Source organism: Arachis stenosperma, chromosome 7, assembly GCF_014773155.1.
Source record: "Arachis stenosperma cultivar V10309 chromosome 7, arast.V10309.gnm1.PFL2, whole genome shotgun sequence".
NCBI lineage: Eukaryota > Viridiplantae > Streptophyta > Magnoliopsida > Fabales > Fabaceae > Arachis > Arachis stenosperma.
The window spans coordinates 31,159,329-31,172,915 of NC_080383.1; the positions used below are offsets into that span (position 1 = coordinate 31,159,329).

General features: G+C 35.9%; 1 non-coding gene across 1 annotated transcript; it reads right to left on the reverse strand.

Annotated features, from left to right (window-relative positions):
* Positions 1–9,717: 9,717 nt before the first annotated feature.
* LOC130943026 (small nucleolar RNA R71) lies at positions 9,718–9,825 on the reverse strand. Its single transcript, XR_009071565.1, has one exon. It is a non-coding gene; the product is annotated as a small nucleolar RNA R71 (small nucleolar RNA).
* Positions 9,826–13,587: the final 3,762 nt, after the last annotated feature.

A 13,587-nucleotide genomic window follows, 5' to 3' on the forward strand; every position in this document is an offset into this window, starting at 1 on the left:
ATGTTTTCAATTTTGGAAATAAAACGTAAATAATTATAATATAATAATGTGTTTAATTATTAATATTTATAATTGTTATTTTAAATCATAAATTTAGAAAAAAAAAGTAGATTAACAAAAATGATTAATAACTATATTAGAATTGATACACATAACACTAGATTAAGAAAAAATAAACGCATAACATGTTACATTTTTATTAATTAAATTACTACAATTCAAATTAATTTTAATAAAATAATTTAAAATTATAATTTCAACCTTATCACGTGCATAGTACGAATTATTGAACAATTTATTATCATGTACACGGCACGGATTATTAAACAATTTCTCATGTATTTTTTTTCAAAAATAAAAATACTATTTTTACTTATAATTATTATTCTTTATCAATTCTTTCATTTAAACACTAATATTATTTATTAATTTTTTTATTTTTATTTCTCACATTTATTAAAAATTCCTTTTCAATATTTTAAGTATTAATTGTTGTTATTTAATTAACTTATTTTAGGTATTTGCTTATTAAAATTTTAGGTATTAATTATATTTCAATTACGGTATTAAGACTTTGAACATAATTTCAATTTAATTTTGGACAATATCAAAAACAAATATATATATATATATATATATATGATATTTTAGGTATTAATTATTATTATTTATTAACTTATTTTAGGTATTTAATTATTAAAATATTAGATATTAATTATATTTTTTTTTACCGTGTTAAGACTTTAGTCATATCCCAATTTAATTTTGGACAATATCAAAAGTAAATATATATAATATTAAATTAGAAGAGTATATTTTAATTTTACATAAAATAATATAATAGATATAAAGTATAAATAAATTTATTTGACTAATATAATTATTCATAGTGTGATATTTTATTACGATAACATATTTTTATGTATTGACTCTCTATATAGCAATAATATATATATATATATATATATATATATATATATATATATATATATATATATATATATATATATAGTTTATTATTTTTCTATCACATGACATATTTATTACTATATTTTAAATTTAGAGTTTTCTTGAGAGTAAAAAAATGACAAGCAAAAAAAAAAACATACGAATATTCTAAACATAATTACCGCTAATCTTTTTTTTTAGTTTTCAAATATATTATTTATTTTATTTATTTAGAGTAATAACTAAATTTATTATAACTATAGTAAAATTATCTTTAAACTATTAGTATTATTAATAAATTTTTAAAATTATTGACATATTATTAGTATATATAATAAGTAATAGTAAATTTTCTTTTATGTTTATCATTTAAAAAATTTATAATTTTCACATAGTCTTTATTCTATTTTTTTTATACCTAATAACTATTGACTACGATCCTATCAATAGTATCACCTATAGTAGATTATACGAAGAGAAAGTATGGAAAATAAAGATAAGAATTATAAAGCTATAGAAAGTTCTATTCATGTTTGACAATAGCAAGACGATTTACATAGAAATGGTTCTAATAGACGATAAGATTAGTTGATTCATTTACTAAATTTTTTCAAGTAATGCTAAGTTCAAGTTATAAATAGAGATTAATTTTGATGCACTGACAGTGTAAAGCGTTTTACACAGTCGTGCAATCACATCCGTTCTTTTGGATGACCATTCACGCGATCAATGTGAAAGGTATTTATTTTTATTTATGTGTCATTACGTAATTGGGTGCACTTGTAAAACTACTTTACATTGTCAGTGCATCAAAATTAAATTCTTATAAATATTTGTAATTCATATTTTAAGTTAATTTTATAAGTATACTATTTCACAAGTCAAAGACAATTCTTTTTAATAGTTTTGTAAATGCTAATAGCTTTTATATTTAATTTATTTTGCAATACGATAAAATTCATTATTCAATCAAGAATTATTTAACAAAAATATTTGAGAATGAATTAGTAGAAAGAAAGGTCTATGTCTTCTCAAATTTTGAGATTGAGAAATCAAGCGGAATATATATTCTGACTGTACACACGTGAAAAATATCTTTTAAGATAAAGTCACGTATAGTACATACGGTCGATGATAATAAAATTTCGGATAATCATTTTAATTTGCTTTCTCGTACTGATATATTGAAACAAACAAATGAACGATTCTACTTATTTGGTACGTAATTAATTTATATTAACCCACACAAAATTATTTTCCTTTTGATTTTAAATTTTGCCAAAAAATTGTATAATAGCATCATTTTATCAATAACAAAAAATTTAACAGTTTATTTATGAAAATATTTGAAATTGTATTCTGACTTTTTTTAAAAATATATCCTTTTATTAATATACTGTTGTTAGTTTTATTGTTTAACATAAAATAAATCAGTAAATTCTCTTTATTTTATACACGTACGAAGTTATAATTTCTTATATTATTCACTCATTTGTCCTTAATTTAGTACTTTTAATTCAATTTTTTTTGTTCAATTAAATGTTATTAGATTCTTGACTAGAAAATAAAAACTTATATAATGGTCAAAAATAGAGAGAAGTGACCAGTACACTGTGATTGATCTTCATGATTTGTAGTATTTAAAATTTTAATATGAATATTTCTTTTGGTAATAATTATGTGTTATAGTGCAATTTTTTTTCGTTATGTATTACTACTTACTCTCTTAATTATCGCTTTCATTCAAAAATGAGAAAAAAATAAAATGTACACTATAAGATTAATTTACAATCCAATTACTTGATCATCTATGTGATCACCAAGCAACCGAATACATAATTTATTCTCTAATTTATAAAATTTAACAAAGACATTGGTAAACATATTGGTTTCACATTTATTTATATATTTTATTTATTTATGTTATATTTGTAATTATATTATATCTATTTTTATCAATATATTTTTTTAAAAAATACCGTTAGTGTTAGCACATGGTTGATAGGCAAAATTGTGATTTCTGATAATGGCATTCATATTCATTCTCTCCCTGGTAATGGCGCCAAACACTTGGTGCATGATACCATGGTCCAAACATAATTTCACAACTTCACACAACTAACCAGCAAGTGCACTGGGTCGTCCAAGTAATAAACCTTACGTAAGTAAGGGTCGATCCTACGGAGATTGTTGGTATGAAACAAGCTATGGTCATCTTGTAAATCTCAGTTAGGCGGATAATAAATGGTTATATTGGTTTTCAAAAATAACAATAAATAAAAGATAAAATAAAGATAGAAATACTTATGTAGATCATCGATGGGAATTTCAGATAGGCGTATGAAGATGCCGTGCTCCTTCTGAATCTCTGCTTTCCTACTGCCTTCATCCAATCATTCTTACTCCTTTCCATGGCAAGCTGTATGTAGGGCATCACCGTTGTCAATGGCTACATCCCATCCTCTCAGTGAAAAAGGTCCAAATGCTCTGTCACGGCATGGCTAATCATCTGTCGGTTCTCGATCATGTCGGAATAGAATCCATTGATTCTTTTGCGTTTGTCATCACGCCCAACAATCGCGAGTTTGAAGCTCGTCACAGTCATTCAATCCCTGAATCCTACTCAGAATACCACAAATAAGGTTTAGACTTTCTGGATCCTCATGAATGCCGCCATCAATTCTAGCTTATACCACGAAGATTCTGATTGAGGAATCCAAGAGATATGCGTCCGGTCTAAGGTAGAACGGAAGTGGTTGTCAGTCACGCGTTCATAGGTGAGAATGATGATGAGTGTCACGGATCATCACATTCATTATGGTGAAGTGCAACGAATATCTTAGAAAAGGGATAAACTGAATTGAATAGAAAATAATAGTAATTGCATTGAAACTCGAGGTACAGTAGAGCTTCACACCCTTAATCTATGGTATGTAGAAACTCCACCGTTGAAAATACATAAGTGATGAAGGTCCAGGCATGGCCGAATGGCCAGCCCCCAAAACGTGATCACAGGATCAAAGATACAATCCAGGGTATGGTCAAAAAGACCGAATGGTCAAAGACGTCTAATACAGTAGTAAAATGTCCTATTTATACTAGACTAGCTACTAGGGTTTATAGAAGTAAGTAATTAATACAGAAATTCACTTCCGGGGCCCACTTGGAATGTGCTTGGGCTGAGCTTGAGCTTTACACGTGCAGAGGCTTCTTTTGGAGTTGAACGCTAAGTTGTAATGTGTTTTTGGCGTTCAACTCTGGTTCGTGACGTGTTTCTGGCGTTTGATTCCAGAATGCAGCATGGAACTGGCGTTGGGCGCCAGTTTACATCGTCTAATCTCGAATAAAGTATGAACTATTATATATTGTTGCAAAGCTCTAGATGTCTACTTTCTAACGCCATTGAGAGCGCGCTATTTGGAGTTCTATAGATCCAGAAAATCCATTTCGAGTGCAGGGAAGTCAGAATCCAACAGCATCAGCAGTCCTTTTGTCAGCCTTTTATCAGAGTTTTGCTCAGGTCCCTCAATTTCAGCCAGAAATTACCTGAAATCATAGAAAAACATAAACTCATAGTAAAGTCCAGAAATATGAATTTAGCATAAAAACTAATGAAAACATCCCTAAAAGTAGCTGGATCCTATTAAAAATTACCTAAAAACAATGCAAAAAAGCGTATAAATTATCCGCTCATCACAACACCAAACTTAAATTGTTGCTTGTCTCCAAGCAACTGAAAATTAAATAGGATAAAAAGAAGAGAATATACTATAAATCTCAAAATATCAGTGAATATTAGTTCTTAATTATATGAGCGGGACTTGTAGCTTTTTGCTTCTGAACAGTTTTGGCATCTCACTTTATCCATTGAAGTTCAGAATGATTGGCATCTATAGGAACTTAGAATTTCAGATAGTATTATTGATTTTCCTAGTTAAGTATGTTGATTCTTGAACACAGCTACTTTTATGAGTCTTGGCCGTGGCCCTAAGCACTTTGTTTTCTAGTATTACCACCGGATACATAAATGCCATGACACATAACTGGGTGAACCTTTTCAGATTGTGACTCAGCTTTGCTAAAGTCCCCAATTATAGGTGTCCAGAGTTCTTAAGCACACTTTTTTTGCTTTGGATCATAACTTTAACCACTCAGTCTCAAGCTTTTTCACTTGGACCTGCATGCCACAAGCACATGATTAGGGACAGCTTGATTTAGCCACTTAGGCCTAGATTTTATTTCCTTGGGCCCTCCTATCCATTGATGCTCAAAGTCTTGGATCCCTTTTACCCTTGCCTTTTGGTTTTAAGGGCTATTGGCTTTTTCTGCTTGCTTTTTCTCTTTCTTTCTATTTTTTTCGCAAGCTTTTACTTTTTCACTACTTTTTCTTGCTTCAAGAATCAATTTCATGATTTTTCAGATTATCAATAACATTTCTCTTTGTTCATCATTCTTTCAAGAGCCAACAATTTTAACATTCATAAACAACAAGATAAAAAATATGCACTATTCAAGCATTCATTCAGAAAACAAAAAGTATTGTCACCATATCAATATAATTAAACTAATTTCAAGGATAAATTCGAAACTCATGTACTTTTTGTTCTTTTGAATTAGGAACATTTTTTATTTAAGAGAGGTGAATGATTCATGGAATTATTCATAACCTTAAGACATAGTTACTACATACTAATGATCATGAAGTAGAGACATAAAACATAAACAAACATATAGCATAAAAATCGAAAAAGATAGAGAAATAAGAACAAGGAATGAGTCTACCTTAGTGATGGTGGCGCTTTCTTCTTGAAGAACCAATGATGTCCTTGAGCTTTTCTATGTCTCTTCCTTGCCTTTGTCGCTCCTCCCTCATTGCTCTTTGATCTTCTCTAATTTCATGGAGAATGATGGAGTGCTCTTGATGTTCCACCCTTAATTGATCCATATTGTAACTCAAATCTTCTAGAGAAGTGTTGAGTTGCTCCCAATAGTTGTTGGGAGGAAAGTGCATCCCTTGAGGCATCTCAGGGATTTCTTGGTGATGAGCTTCCTCATGCGTCTCTTGGGATCCATGAGTGGGCTCTCTTGTTTGCTCCATCCTCTTCTTAGTGATGGGCTTATTGATGAGCGGATAATTTGTACGCTTTTTGGCATTGTTTTTAGTATGTTTTTAGTATGATTTAGTTAGTTTTTAGTATATTTTTATTAGTTTTTAATTAAAATTCACTTTTCTGGACTTTACTATGAGTTTGTGTATTTTTCTGTGATTTCAGATATTTTCTGGCTGAAATTGAGGGACCTGAGCAAAAATCTGATCCAGAGACTGAAAAGGACTGCAGATGCTGTTGGATTCTGACCTCCCTGCACTCGAAGTGGATTTTTTGGAGCTACAGAAGCCCAATTGGCGCGCTCTCAACGGCGTTGGAAAGTAGACATCCTGGGCTTTCCAGCAATATATGATAGTCCATACTTTGCTCAAGATTTGATGGCCCAAACCGGCGTTCAAAGTCACCTTCAGATTTTCCAGCGTTAAACGCCGGAACTGGCACCAAAATGGGAGTTAAACGCCCAAACTGGCATAAAAGCTGGCGTTTAACTCCAAGAAGAGTCTCTACACGAAAATGCTTCATTGCTCAGCCCAAGCACACACCAAGTGGGCCCGGAAGTGGATTTTTATGTCATTTACTCATCTTTGTAATTCTTAAGCTACTAGTTTCCTATAAATAGGACCTTTTACTATTGTATTTTCATCTTTTGATCACTTTAGATCTCTAGATCATCTTTGGACATCTAGTTCTTAGATTATTTGGGGGCTGGCCTCACGGCCATGCCTAGACCTTGTTCTTATGTATTTTCAACGGTGGAGTTTCTACACACCATAGATTAAGGTGTGGAGCTCTGCTGTACCTCGAGTATTAATGCAATTACTATTGTTCTTCTATTCAACTTCGCTTGTTCTTTGTCCAAGATATCACTTGTTCTTCAACTTGATGAATGTGATGATCCGTGACACTCATCACCATTCTCACCTATGAACGTGTGACTGACAACCACCTCCGTTCTACCTTAGATTGGGTGAATATCTCTTGGATTCCTGATACACGATGCATGGTTGATCGCCTGACAACCGAGCGCTCGCCTGACAAACGAGCCAGCCATTCCGTGAGATCAGAGTCTTCGTGGTATAGGCAAGAACTGATGGCGGCATTCAAGAGAATCCGGAAGGTCTAACCTTGTCTGTGGTATTCTGAGTAGGATTCAATGATTGAATGACTATGACGTGCTTCAAACTCCTGAAGGCGGGGCGTTAGTGACAGACGCAAAAGAATCACTGAATTCTATTTCGGCCTGATTGAGAACCGACAGATGGATAGCCGTGCCGTGACAGGGTGCGTTGAACATTTCCAATGAGAGGATGGGAGGTAGCCACTGACAACGGTGAAACCCTTGCATAAGCTTGCCATGGAAAGGAGTAAGAAGGATTGGATGAAGACAGTAGGAAAGCAGAGAGACGGAAGGGAAAGCATCTTCATACGCTTATCTGAAGCTCTCACCAATGATATACATAAGTATCTCTATCTTTATCTTTATGTTTTATTCATCATCTATACCCATTTGAGTCTGCCTGACTGAGATTTACAAGGTGACCATAGCTTGCTTCATACCAACAATCTCTGTGGGATCGACCCTTACTCGCGTAAGGTTTATTACTTGGACGACCCAGTGCACTTGCTGGTTAGTTGTGGAAAGTTGTGTAGTGATCACAATTTCGCGCACCAAGTTTTTGGCGCCGTTGCCGGGGATTGTTTTGAGTATGGACAACTGACGGTTCATCTTGTTGCTTAGATTAGGTATTTTTTCTTCAGAGTTCTTAAGAATAAATTCTAGTGTTTCATGATGATCTGTTGAAGTCTGGCTGGCTGAGAAGCCATGTCTAATCTTATTGGACCGAGGTTTCAACCTATCATCACAAGAGCTTGTTGATTTCTATCAATCTTGCTATTGGAGCAATGATCTGCTAAGGCTTGGCTGGCCATTGGCCATGTCTAGTGTTTTGGACCGAAGCTTTCTCTGAAAGCTTGGCTGTCTGAGAAGCCATGTCTAATTCCTGGACCGGAGTCTTAGACTAACATTGCAATGATTCCTGGAATCCAAATTAAGAATTCTGAAACCTTTATTTTCTATTCTCATATAACTTTCGAAAAATCCAAAAAAATTTTAAAATCATAAAAACCAAAAAATATTTTATGTTTCTTGTTTGAGTCTAGTGTCTAATTTTAAGTTTGGTGTCTTGCATGCCTTGTTTATTTGATCTTGGTTCTATTTTCAAGTCAATAGTACAGGGAACTGAAGATTCAGAACATGCAGCAGAGGAATTACACAGAAAAAGCTGGGCGTTCAAAACGCCCAGTGAAGAAGGACAGACTGGCGTTTAAACGCCAGCCAGGGTGCCTGGTTGGGCGTTTAACGCCCAAAAAGGTAGCGCATTGGGCGTTAAACGCCAGAATGTGCACCATTCTGGGCGTTTAACGCCAGGATGGCACAAGGGGGAGGATTTTGTTTTCAAAATCAATTTTTTTTTAAGTTTTCAAAGTTTTTCAAAATCAAATCTTTTTCAAATCATATCTTTTCAATTAAATGTTTTCAAAATCAATTCCTTTCCTTTTTCAAAGATACTTACTAACAATTAATGATTTGATTGAACATTTTAAATATGTTGCCTTTTCTGTTGAGAAAGGTTTAATGTTTGAATCATATCTTTTCTTGTTAGGCAAGTCATTAATTTTTAAAATCAAATCTTTTTAAAATTGTTTTCAAATCATATCTTTTCAATCATATCTTTTTAAAAGCATAATTTTTTATCATATCTTTTTAATCACATCTTTTTCAAAACAGTTTTTAATCATATCATTTTGATTTCTAATTTCAAAATCTTTTTCAAAAATTACTTGATTTCTTTCCCACTCTTGATTTTCGAAAATCAATTAAAGTTTTTCTAAAATGTTTTCAAAATATTTCACTTGATTTTTGAAAATTTCTTCCTCTCTTCCCACATCCTTCTATTTATGGAGTACCACTCATTCTCAATGCACAATTCGAACTCTATCTAATTAAGTTCGAATTCCTCTACCTCTTCCTTCTATTTTTTTGTTCCTCTGACACCTCAAGGAATCTCTATACTGTGACATAGAGGATTCCATATTTTCTTGTTCTCTTCTCTTTCATATGAGCAGGAACAAAGACAAAGGCATTCTTGTTGAAGCTGACCCTGAACCTGAAAGGACCTTGAAGCGAAAGCTAAGAGAAGCTAAGGCACAACTCTCTGTAGAGGACCTGACAGAAATCTTCAAAGAAGAAGAAACCATGGCAGCCGAAAACAACAACAACAACAACAATGCAAGGAAGGTGCTGGGTGACTTTACTGCACCTACTACCGACTTCTATGGGAGAAGCATCTCTATCCCTGCCATTGGAGCAAACAACTTTGAGCTTAAGCCTCAATTAGTTTCTCTAATGCAACAGAATTGCAAGTTCCATGGACTTCCATTGGAAGATCCTCATCAGTTCTTAGCTGAATTCTTGCAAATCTGTGACACTGTCAAGACTAATGGGGTTGAACCTGAGGTCTACAGACTTATGCTATTCCCTTTTGCTGTAAGAGACAGAGCTAGGACATGGTTGGACTCACAACCTAAAGAAAGCCTGGACTCATGGGAAAAGCTAGTCAATGCCTTCTTGGCAAAGTTCTTTCCACCTCAAAAATTGAGTAAGCTTAGAGTGGAAGTCCAAACCTTCAGACAGAAGGATGGAGAATCCCTCTATGAAGCTTGGGAAAGATACAAACAATTAATCAGAAAATGTCCTCCTGACATGCTTTCTGAATGGAGCATCATAGGTATTTTCTATGATGGTCTCTCTGAACTATCCAAGATGCCTTTGGATAGCTCGGCTGGAGGATCTCTTCATCTGAAGAAGACGCCTACAGAAGCTCAAGAGCTAATTGAAATGGTTGCAAATAACCAATTCATGTACACTTTTGAAAGGAATCCTGTGAACAATGGGACTAGTCAGAAGAAAGGAGTTCTTGAGATTGATACTCTGAATGCCATATTGGCTCAGAACAAAATATTGACTCAGCAAGTCAATTTGATTTCTCAAAGTCTGTCTGGAATGCAAAATGCACCAAACAGTACTAAGGATGCTTCATCTGAAGAAGAAGCTTATGATCCTGAGAACCCTTCAATGGAAGAGGTGAATTACCTAGGAGAACCCTATGGAAACACCTATAATTCTTCATGGAGAAATCACCCAAATTTTTCATGGAAGAATCAAGAGAGACCTCAACAAGGTTTCAATAACAATAATGGTGGAAGAAACAGGTTTAGCAATGGCAAGCCTTTTCCATCATCTTCTCAGCAACAGACAGAGAGTTCTAAGCAGAACACCTCTGACTTAGCAACCATGGTCTCTGATCTAATCAAAACCACTCAAAGTTTCATGACTGAAACAAGATCCTCCATTAGGAATTTGGAGGCACAAGTGGGACAGCTGAGCAAGAAAGTTACTGAACTCCCTCCTAGTACTCTCCCAAGCAATACAGAAGAAAATCCAAAAGGAGAGTGCAAGGCCCTCAACATGGCCGAATTTGGAGAGGAGGGAGAGGAAGTGAACGCCACTGAGGAAGACCTCAATGGGCGTGCACTGACCTCCAATGAGTTCCCTAATAAGGAACCATGGGAATCTGAGGCTCAAAATGAGACCATAGAGATTCCATTGGACTTACTTCTGCCTTTCATGAGCTCTGATGAGTATTCTTCCTGTGAAGAGGATGAGTATGTCACTGAAGAGCAAGTTGCTAAATACCTTGGAGCAATCATGAAGCTAAATGACAAGTTATTTGGAAATGAGACTTGGGAGGATGAACCTCCTTTGCTCACCAAAGAACTGGATGACTTATCTAGGCAGACATTACCTCAAAAGAGACAAGATCCTGGGAAGTTTTCCATACCTTGCACCATAGGCACCATGACCTTCAAGAAGGCTCTGTGTGACTTAGGGTCAAGTGTAAATCTCATGCCTCTCTCTGTAATGGAGAAGCTAGGGATCTTTGAGGTACAAGCTGCAAGAATCTCACTAGAGATGGCAGACAACTCAAGAAAACAAGCTTATGGACTTGTAGAGGATGTTTTGGTGAAGATTGAAGACCATTACATCCCTGCTGATTTCATAGTCCTAGAGACTGGGAAGTGCATGGATGAATCCATCATCCTTGGCAGACCCTTCCTAGCCACAGCAAAGGCTGTGATTGATGTTGATAGAGGTGAACTAATCATTCAAGTGAATGAAGAATCCTTTGTGTTCAAGGCTCAAGGATATTCCTCTGTCACCATGGAGAGGAAGCATAAAGAGCTTCTCTCAAATCAGAGTCAAACAGAGCCCCCACAGTCAAACTCTAAGTTTGGTGTTGGGAGGCCACAACCAAACTCTAAGTTTGGTGTTGAACCCCCACATTCAAACTCTAAGTTTGGTGTTGGGAGGTTCCAACATTGCTCTGAGTATCTGTAAGGCTCCATGAGAGCCCTCTGTCAAGCTACTGACATTAAAGAAGCGCTTGTTGGGAGGCAACCCAATGTTATATTTTATCTATTTTCTTTTGTTATTTTATTTTTTTTTTGTAGGTTGATGATCATAAGAAGTCACAAAATCAATTGAAAAAGCAAAAACAGAATGAAAAACAGGAAGAAAAATAGCACACCCTGGAGGAAGAACCTACTGGCGTTTAAACGCCAGTAAGCCTAGCAGTTGGGCGTTTAACGCCCAGTCTGGCACCATTCTGGGCGTTTAACGCCAGAAAAGAGCACCAGACTGGCGTTAAACGCCAGGAAAGGGCAAGAACCTGGCGTTAAACGCCAGAAATGGGCACCAGCCCGGCGTTTAACGCCAGATTTGGCACAAAACACGTTTTTGCATGCCATTTGGTGCAGGGATGACTTTTCCTTGACACCTCAGGATTTGTGGACCCCACAGGATCCCCACCAACCCCACCACTCTCTCTCTTCTTCTTCACCCATTCACCAATCACCTCAACACCTCTTCCCCAAAAACCCTTCACCTATCAAATCCCATCTTTCTCTTCACCACTCACATCCATCCTTCATAAAACCTCACCTACCTCACCCTTCAAATTCAAACCACTTTCCCTCCTAAGCCCACCCATACATGACCAAACCATGAGCCCCCCTCTCCTATATAAACCCTTCTTCACCCCTTCATTTTCACACAACCTAAACACCACTTCTCCCCTTCTTTGGCCGAACACAAAGCCTTTCCCTTCTCCCTCATTTCTTCTTCTTCTACTCTCTTCTTTCTTCTTTTGCTCGAGGACGAGCAAACCTTTTAAGTTTGGTGTGGTAAAAGCATTGCTTTTTGTTTTTCCATAACCATTTATGGCATCCAAGGCCGGAGAAACCTCTAGAAAGAGGAAAGGGAAGGCAAAAGCTTCCACCTCCGAGTCATGGGAGATGGAGAGATTCATCTCAAGGGTGCATCAAGACCACTTCTATGAAGTTGTGGCCTTGAAGAAGGTGATCCCCGAGGTCCCTTTTTCACTCAAAAAGAGTGAATATCCGGAGATCCGACATGAGATTCGAAGAAGAGGTTGGGAAGTTCTTACCAACCCCATTCAGCAAGTCGGAATCTTAATGGTTCAAGAGTTCTATGCCAATGCATGGATCACCAAGAACCATGATCAAAGTGTGAACCCGGATCCAAAGAATTGGCTTACTATGGTTCGGGGGAAATACTTGGATTTTAGTCCGGAAAATGTAAGGTTGGCATTCAACTTGCCTATGATGCAAGGAGATGAACATCCTTACACTAGAAGGGTCAACTTTGATCAAAGGTTGGACCAAGTCCTCACTGACATTTGTGAAGAGGGCGCCCAATGGAAGAGAGATTCAAGAGGGAAGCCGGTTCAATTAAGAAGGCATGACCTCAAACCCGTGGCTAGAGGATGGTTGGAGTTTATCCAACGCTCAATCATTCCCACTAGCAACCGGTCCGAAGTTACTCTAGACCGGGCCATCATGATCCATAGCATCATGATTGGAGAAGAAGTAGAAGTTCATGAGGTTATAGCCCAAGAACTCTATAAGGTGGCGGACAAGTCCTCTACCTTGGCAAGATTAGCCTTTCCTCATCTCATTTGTCACCTCTGTTATTCAGTTGGAGTTGACATAGAGGGAGACACCCCCATTGATGAGGACAAGCCCATCACTAAGAAAATGATGGAGCAAACAAGAGATCCCACTCATCATGAAATCCCTGAGATGCCTCAAGGGATGCACTTTCCTCCACAAGACTATTGGGAGCAAATTAACACCTCCCTAGGAGAATTGAGTTCCAACATGGGACAACTAAGGGTGGAGCACCAAGAACATTCCATCCTCCTCCATGAAATTAGAGAAGATCAAAGAATCATGAGAGAGGAGCAACAAAGACAAGGAAGAGACATTGAGGAGCTCAAGCACTCCATAAAACCTTCAAGAGGAAGAACAAGCCGCCATCACTAAGGTGGACCCGTTCTTTAATCTCCTTGTTCTTTATTTTCTTGTTTTTTGAAAATTTATGCTTTATGTT